The sequence below is a fragment of the Alligator sinensis genome, unplaced genomic scaffold, assembly GCF_000455745.1.
Source record: "Alligator sinensis unplaced genomic scaffold, ASM45574v1 scaffold63_1, whole genome shotgun sequence".
In the NCBI taxonomy this organism is placed as follows: Eukaryota; Metazoa; Chordata; order Crocodylia; family Alligatoridae; genus Alligator; species Alligator sinensis.
Window position 1 is genome coordinate 289,755 of NW_005842811.1, and position 8,878 is coordinate 298,632.

Genomic DNA, 8,878 nt, shown 5'->3' on the forward strand with positions numbered 1-8,878 from the left:
GGCTTGCTAGCCGTATAAAAAGCTTGAGTGGTTTCCGCCCAAGTTGGAGAACTCCGAGGAGAACCCCCGCAAGGGAGGACTCCACGAACACCAGGAGGAGGAGACTTCACGCTGTGTGAAGATCTCTAAGCGCTGCAGAGCCTATCGGACCCAGCGCATTTCAAGCAGGCAACAGAGGTCTGATCAGCCTCTAGCCTCTCCCCGTCGCCGTTCGCAATCCTCGATGTATCCCTCTCCCTGCGCGCAAAACGACCCACGGAGCCTAGCAAACTTCGAGAGAGAGACCCGGGCTTGTCGTAGTCCTCAAACGAGGATTTAATCGGAGCTGTGCCTGGGAAACTGTCTAGCCTACACCGCGACCATCTTTGGTGTAAGTAAACAATCTTGAATCAACCATTACGCGTCCGTGCCTAATTCTAGCGTGTCGCCCGTTCTCTCCGATCCAGCGTGCCCGGGCTGCTGGCCACAGCCCGCGCAGAGCGAAAAAGGGCCCGGATCGCCCCCGGCCCGCACATGGCGACATGGATGGGATCGGGAGTAGGCCCGCACAGCACCCTGGCAGGCCAGATCCAATCAGTTGGCAGGCCGTATTTTGCTCACCCCTGGATTAGGGCCATAGCTTTTAAACTATTCAAAGACGGGATTATTTTCCTGTGAAGCACTTAGCACACTTTAAACACTGAATAAAAAACAGACAGAATTAAAAAAAATGGTTCCTGGCATTCCTTTCCTGTTTTGTATTTCCTTTTTCCAACCATCTCACTTATTTCTCTCGGGTGTTGAGGACGCCCAGTATCCCACAACCTTCTGCTTTCCCTTTCTTCCTCCCTCCAAGGGAGAGGGAGGGAAGAAGAGCATTAGCTCCCTGACAGACCATGCAGGGGCTGATTGATGGGACAGAGATAGCCATTCTTTTGCAGCAAGAACCCTCTCAGAGCTCCAAGAGGGTTTCCACTGAAGAAAAGCCCCAACCCAGTGCATTCCTCTGTTTCACCCTGGAGGGGAGGCAGGTGCAACCAGAGATGAAGCCCTCTCCGAGGCTTAAGACGGTTCCAGACCCAGTAAAATTCCCCTTCTCCCAACCCCAGTTCCTGGTGCCCCAGCTTTAAATACTGTCCCTGCTACTCGGATTGTGAAGCCCGCAAGAGCAGGAACCAGGGATGGGGAAGCTATCCCTAAGCCTGGTTCTCAGCACCCTGGGCTTTCAGTGTCACCCCTGATGCTCAGCTGAGAGGTGTGGACAGGGATCTCAAAGCCAGTGGGCCAGAAATCATGGCTGGGAAAGTTAAGCCTCACCTGGTTCCAAGCCCCCAGGCTTTAAATGCTATTTCCCCCTGCCCCTGCTCACAGCCCTGCAGGCTTTAAATGCTGCAGCTGGGGAGCTGGGACCTATGGTCGGAGAGACTATCCCCAGCCCAGCTACCCCACGCCTCTGGCTTTAAATCACCCTGTATGCAGCCCATCTGGGCTTCACACAACATAAGGCAATGTAAAACCCAGGGGGCTACCAATTGACAGCCTGCCCCATTCCTAGGTAGGGGAGAGGCCAAGTTGTCAAGAAATGGGCTCCTCTAAAGGTTCAGGGTGCCCCCTGGCTGGAAAACTAACCTGGGGAGCCAAGAGACTGGAATACATGTATGCTCCAGCTCCCGGACTATTTTTCTTTGAAATTCTTATCAATAGAAATGAATCCTTGTGGCTAGAGGGAAAAGTAGGGCCGGGGAAACAGAAAGACAGTACAGGAAAAATTCCACTACTGAGAATATTTACTTTACACTTGTTGCACATGAGTCTCCAAAATAGTTTTTATTTCTCATTTACTACCATAGTTTACATCCTTTTTGTAAAAAAAAAAAAAAAAAAAAAAAAAAAAGCCAACCAGTACACAGAAAACTACACAAATTAAGAAAGAAAAATTCAAACACGTTCTAGAGATGAGAAGTTAAATTCAGCTAGGAAATGATGATGCAAATAAAAGGATGCTTTCAAGTACCAGCTACAGTGTATTAGTAATTACAAAGAAGTAGAGGGTAAATTAATGTTCCATATATCAAGGGACAGTTTTTGTTTAATTCACAGTTATATCAGCATCAAGAACGTAGAGTGCAGTGTATACAGCAAACTGGCTTTTCATTCACCCTTCACCATTTGTACAAAAGCATGCACCTATGCAAAAACCTCAAAATTAAGTTAATTTGGTTAATTGCCAATTTAAACCCATGCTATCTAAAGCAACCCGCTTACACTGTAGCTTAAAAGCTGTGAAGTGTGTTTTCATATGTTGCATACACCAAACAACAGAAGAGCTTTGATAATATATTATTTTTAAATTAATCTTTCTACCACGATGTTACAATTCCATGATATACTGACAACAAACATGCCCCCTGGGCTAGACTATGAAGCTAGCCTACAAGTAGGAGCAATGGCAATTTACTGAGTAGCAAAATTCAGTAGTGTTGGAGCGATATTGTAGCCATGATGGTCTAAGAAACCATGAAGTTGGTCCAATAAAAGTTATCACTCACAAAAATCCTTGCCTTTCACAAAATTCTAGAGGTTGTTTAATATTGTTTGCCCATTAAGATATCAGGCACAAAGTCTGAAAATCAGCCTACATTGCTTTATTGTATTATAGAACAGCATTTCCATCCTGATGTGCCAAGAAGTGAAGAATGAACTTGAGTCATCTGATCCCAATACATGTCTACACTACTCCATATTCTGTTATGTACTAAGACAGGAAATTCTAACAAAATTAAATTATACTACATCACTTAGTTTCTAGGGTATTTTTAAATTACATCCATTTAAAAATGTTTTATGCAATGCTTTCCTCAGTGGAAAATCTTAACATTTACAGGCTTGAAAACATACACATTAAGAGATGGCTTATTTACAGAATGAGGGTTTAATATCAAATATTGCACTTCTGATGCAATATCTAAATTATTTTAAAAAGGATGTTACAAAGCCTGCTTTTGTCAGCAATTTCCTATTAATGAGTCCAACAAATTCAGAAGAACATCAGTAAAAATAGTGATGGTCACTGTGCAGATAGGACTACAGCAGGTAGACCCATTTTTGGCACCACAATGTTGATAAAAAAAATAGGCCCAAAAACCAACACCTGATCCATGTTTGGACTTCCACTGGTTTCAGAAGCTGAGCTCCTGGGGATCTGTCATTTTAACAGTGTAGACAAAGCTCTGTAGCATCACCCATCCAACAACCTCTTAAGTGTTCAGAAACATCAAGTTCAGTCTGAGCAAAGCCTAGAATAGGAAAACCAAAATCAATCAACACTAGCCCTGTTTCAATGACTTTCTTCCTTATATATCCCCTGCAGCATTTGCTAGCCAGCTCTTGGCAGAATAAATGCAAGAGAACCAGAAAAGTGTGATTGAGTAGAAGTGAGAGATCGGTTTCATTGTCAAAGCTGAGCAAAATGTACAAAACAAACAATGGTAAATTGAAAATTAGCTACTTACGTTTAAAAATCTAAATTACATTGGTAACAATACCAAAGGAGTCTATTTTTTAACCTGAGGCTGTCTTAATTTTTACATTTAAATATTGGTTCTAACACTCTAGTTGGCCAAATTTTATTTAATATGTTTCTTAATGCGTGCTCTACAAACCTGTTGTTTAGACCTATGTTTTGCAATAACTATATACAACATATACTACCTCCGAATTAACCTTAATTTTATTTATGTCAAATCAATCATTCAAAACATATTTAAAGCCAAAAAAGATAGATGAACATGTGCAAAGTTCAAAGCAGAGTTTGAATATTACAAAACTGAAACCAAAATACAGGAATCTTCATTAATAATTACGGTGTCATTATTATATAGAATGGGTATTATGGGATTTGGAAAGCTCTTTGATGTGCTTCTTCCAATGAACATTACCAAGTTTATCACACTATTTCTTAGAAAAAACAAAAACCCAGCATGAAGCCCTCTATAATTTGATTTGAATTTTCTACTTCTATTACTCCTTGAAAGAAACGTTTAAATTTCAATGTGCATAACTATAACTGTGCTAAGAAAAAGCATTCACTAAACAAATAATGGTTTCATTTTGTGTTTCCATGCTAAAGTTTTGGATAAGTCAAGCATCTAAACAAAAACTTCTATTATTCAAGAACTAATTCAAAATATCATGACACCCTGGGAGAGCTTCTGAAAGTTAAAAAAAAAATGTTGTAAAGTTTTATTAGTGCAACCATACTTATTTTTTACTAAAAGAAGCCTAAACAGCACTGGCATACGTTTGACCTAATTTTAAATGATCATTTTATGGGAAATGACCTCTGGATTCCAAATATGCTGGGTGGAAGCAGGGACAGGTTTCCCCCACATCTGCCACTCCATTGACAATGCAATAGTCATTGTACTTAGGACATACATTAAGCACTTTGCCCTTTTGTGTAGCCTCAAAGCTGGTCTAACATCTTTGGGACTACTCAAGCATTAAGTAAACAAACTACAGTAGGTAGAAATAAATTGGTATTTCCTAACTGAATTTGCCAAGTTAAATACATTCCCAAGCTTCTAATCAGGCAGATGGCCCCCCACTCATAAGGGTTCATAATATTGTCTAACATTATTGGATCATTTCAAGTCCCTCCATTATGAGTATGAGAATGGAGGGGAACAAACTCAGGAAGGCCATGCCTCCAAAGTGAAATTAGCATCTAGAAATGTTCTCAGAGAGAGTTGATGCAAGATAATATAGTCACAAGGCCCTAAGCAATTTAAGTCTTTTCTCTTTGCAAACATTAGTTCAGTTCCACCGGTGACAGCAAATGAGAGCACTGGTCTATACAAGATGCTGACAACTTTCCATACATACAGCCTGACCCTAGGGGATTCAGCAACACTGCTTAAAATATCAGTAGATGTCTTAAAACCTGGAACACAAGTGTTTCCAGTTTTGCTGTTATAGTGTATCTGAATCAGTGACAGAAACGTTGGGAAATTTGGGGGGGAAAAAAAACAACCTATCTATAGATGCCTTCTCTTTGTAATACCCTACTCACATTTGCCCTGCAAGAGCATCCCACGAAAAGCATAATTTAACGAGAGTGCACTACACTACACTCCTCACTGGGGACAACCAGAGGGGAAACACAGACCAAACCAGAAAGAAGCAAAAAAGGAACAACAGTGATATGCAATACACTTCTAAACTGAAAAATGTTGGCTACCTCAGCTAAGAAAAGGAGGAATGCTGCGGAGTCCAGTAAATATTCTCTAGGACCATGTACCCTGATGATAAGAACCCAAGAATTCTGAGGGAAGCCATTCCAGTATTCATTTTAAAATTCGAAAATGTACTTGGCCATATTTGAATTACCTGGAAGAACTACAAAAAAGTTACTGCAGTAGTTCTGGGGGCGGTGTTTATTTTTATAAACTGCACATTCACGGTAGAGAAAAGCATGCTATTCCTACCTAACCAGGACGTATGTTAAACATTTTTACATTTGAGCTCCACACTGCAAATAATATAGTAGAACTAGCCATTAGTGGTATCCTTAGATATATGATTCAGTTTGAATGTCTACGACATGTGATTGAAGAACTCAAGAGAAAAATCTGAGTTAAAAGTCCAACATTAAGTCCAGATGTGAAAACATCCTGTCATCACCTGAGTTTACTTGTGTTTAATTCTCAGCCTCCCATTCAGTACCGAAAAACACAACGCTTGTCCAAACAGTCTAAGACTTAAGCCATGGGTATATCTAATACATCTACTGCTTTCATGTTAATACACCTTAATAGTTGGCTATCTAAGATTTAGAAAAATGCAAGTCTGTTTAGTCTTATCCAAAAGTTTGCTCCTTGTTCCTGGGATTTATTAAACAAAATAGCATTGTTCTATAAGTATCAAACCTTTAAAGATTTTTCTCCCTGGTCTTCATAAGCAATACCAGTTTGCACTCTTTATACTGAGCAGTTCTGATGGAAATAAGCCTCTCTGAAAGCTATTTCTCAATCAGCTGAACAGAGCTTCTTGCTTCAGAGAACACAAAAGAGCGGCAGCTACTTACCTGCAGGTCAAACAGGTTAGTTTTCCCTTTAATCGACTGGCACGCTGTTCCACAAAAACAATCACCTAGGCGTATCTGACTTCTCTAACTCAGTGAGTTTGAGCAGATTGTTCTAAGCTGTCTCATGCTGTCACTATCCCATTGCTACCCAGCATAATTCTTATACACTATGTCTTTTTATCTACTTCTCTTATACTGTATTCTGATTTTGCTTCTCCAATAACGACCTTAAAAATTATTGGCTCATCTGTTTTAGGGTTTGCTACATCAACCACCTTTACTTTAGGGCTGTGCAAAATTTCACCAGGTGTTTCTATCGAAGCTGTTCCGACGCATTTCAAGCTCAAAACAGCAAAATCAAAATGAATAAAAAGCCTTTGAAACAGCTTTGAAAGGAAAAAAGGGCACTCAAAATGTTTCCGAAGCGCTGCTTTTGGGGGCCTCTTTGAAAGCGTGCAGATCGCGGGTCCGCACCCCGGGAGGAGTCCAGCACAGTCCTGCAGACCTCCTGGGGGTGTGGGCAGACCGCCGGATCAGCGCGCCGGGTGACAGGAGGCTGCCCCTGCCAGCAAGTGTCACTAGTTTTGCTTTGAACAGTTTGAGGTGGTTTCCCAGAAACCTCTGCACCTATCTCCTTGAAACTTGGCAGGTTTCATGGCCTCGGAAGGGGCTACAATCCCTGCAATTTGCATCTGAATCAGGCAAGAAATGACAAAGTTGTGGTTATTTTCATGATTCCCCATTATAGCCTATGGGCGAAAATGTCAAAACAGTTTCGACAAAACTAAATGGAACGGTGCTTCGAAACGACAGAAAATGACAAAACAAAACACTGTCCCTTCGAAACGGTGAAACGGAATTTGAAACAGAACGGTGCTGTTTCACACAGCCCTGCCTTACTTTAGTTTGTTTGTTTGAAACTTAACCAGCTCTTGATGGTGGAGCTGTAATCTTGGTAAACAGAGTATTAATACTTTTAAGTTTTCTTTTCTTTTTTCTTTTTTTTTGGTAATACTCCAGGGCTATACTCTAAAAAGAATATTACATTTTTTCATTGGGAGAGAATATAATTCTAAATCTACAGTGGGACAAATACATAAATCTTAACTATAAATTACTGTAAAGATTTAATGTCTTTGTGCATCTGCTTCTGTACAACGAATACCAATAAACAAAATCATTACACTCATTAAGGTATAATGGCACCTTCAAAATCTAGAGATGAAGGATCCTAAAAATCATATTTAAATAAAAATCTCAGAATCTAATTTTGTTGCTTCTGTGTTTGGTTTCAATGAAGTGAAACAACACATGAAAAGGTGCTGCTTTTAAAAATACATTGCTAAACCAGATTTGGCCCAACACACAGGATCAGTAGTTATAATAAATTATTTTCTACAGTTTCTCTCCCCAGAGGATTTCAGACCACAAACCAAAATGAACTGAATGTCACACCACTCGTAAGGGGGTTTATTATTCATTTTCTACAGACCAAAAAATCTGGAGCACAAAATCATTAAATGACTTGCCCAAGGTCACACAGGAAATCTTTGATAAAACCAGAAGTAGAACCCAGCTCCCCTGATTTCAAATCCCATAGCCTCTTAATGTTACAAAACCTTTTTAAATTAAAATCCAACAGAGAAAGCTTGATGCATTCCCTCAGTGTTTACAAACCAAACCAAATTAACAGTGGTAGGGAGCATTTAAAACCAGAATATTACGCTGACTAAAAATAAGAGCAGAAGTGATTAGTCAATTTTCATTTTCTGAAGCATGGGTAAAAGCAACAGGAAACAAAAATAAACACTGAAAATTATAATTTAAAAAAATATCCATTTTAATAAATCAACTTACTATTATAGCATAATTCCACTTGTTGGAAATGTAACACTTTGGAGTTCGTAACATTCATTTACCTTGATCGTGCCAATCATGCCATTACTTTGATTCTCTTCACATTTAAAAATAATGAAGTGAACTCATAAATATGTACAGCATTTGGCTCTGTTATTTAGTCAAGGAATCTCTCACTGTTTCAATATTTTACGTAAGATTTGCACTTATATAAAAACCTATGGATCATTCAAAAATATATAATGTAAAAACATTATATAAAGTAAAAACATAACTGTTTACCCTCTGCTAATACTGATACAATTCAGGGACATGCAGCAACAGAAACTGGTATCCTATTCTCAGGCCACGTTACAGTAGTGCATCTCTCTCCTCCTACCCCATTCAGGCCAAACAACATTCCCAAAGTAGAGGCTCTTCAGCCTCTGCCCTTGTTCCCCCACCCCCATTCCCTCTGGCACAGACTACCACTTGTGCCAAATTAAAAGCAAACTTATTTAATTTGATTCTTAACCTGATCTTGATCCCTGGAACCTGGATTTTCAGAAGCATTTCTCTCCTGACCTAATGGCCAGCTATAATCTAAAGCACACCAATAAAGGCCAAATATTAGCAACTGTTTTTTATAATGTACGACTTGTCTAAAGCTAGAGCCAGGCACGCTCTACTCACAGCAGGTGACTGAGCAGGTCTACACTGGGGAGAGGACTGAGCAGGAGCCTGAATCCAGGTCCAGCTCTGGACTGGAGAACATCAAGTTGCAGGCGCCATTCTTGTTTCACCCCAAAATATCCAAACGTGTTCCTATGTTTCCCCCAACTCTCGGCCCAACACGTCATAAAGATGTCCATGCTCACGAGTTTCTAGCCACACTTGAACCACAACTGTAAATATTTATATTCAGTTCCAGGTTTTCATGGTTACACTGGGTTGTCGTCACCGAAGTACCCATCAGGA

General features: G+C 40.1%; 1 protein-coding gene across 3 annotated transcripts in view; it reads right to left on the reverse strand.

The window, feature by feature from the left end:
* The window catches only part of ZFYVE9 (zinc finger FYVE-type containing 9), an 85,265-nt gene that overhangs the window by 75,491 nt on the left and 896 nt on the right, over nt 1-8,878 (reverse strand). The window lies entirely within an intron of this gene.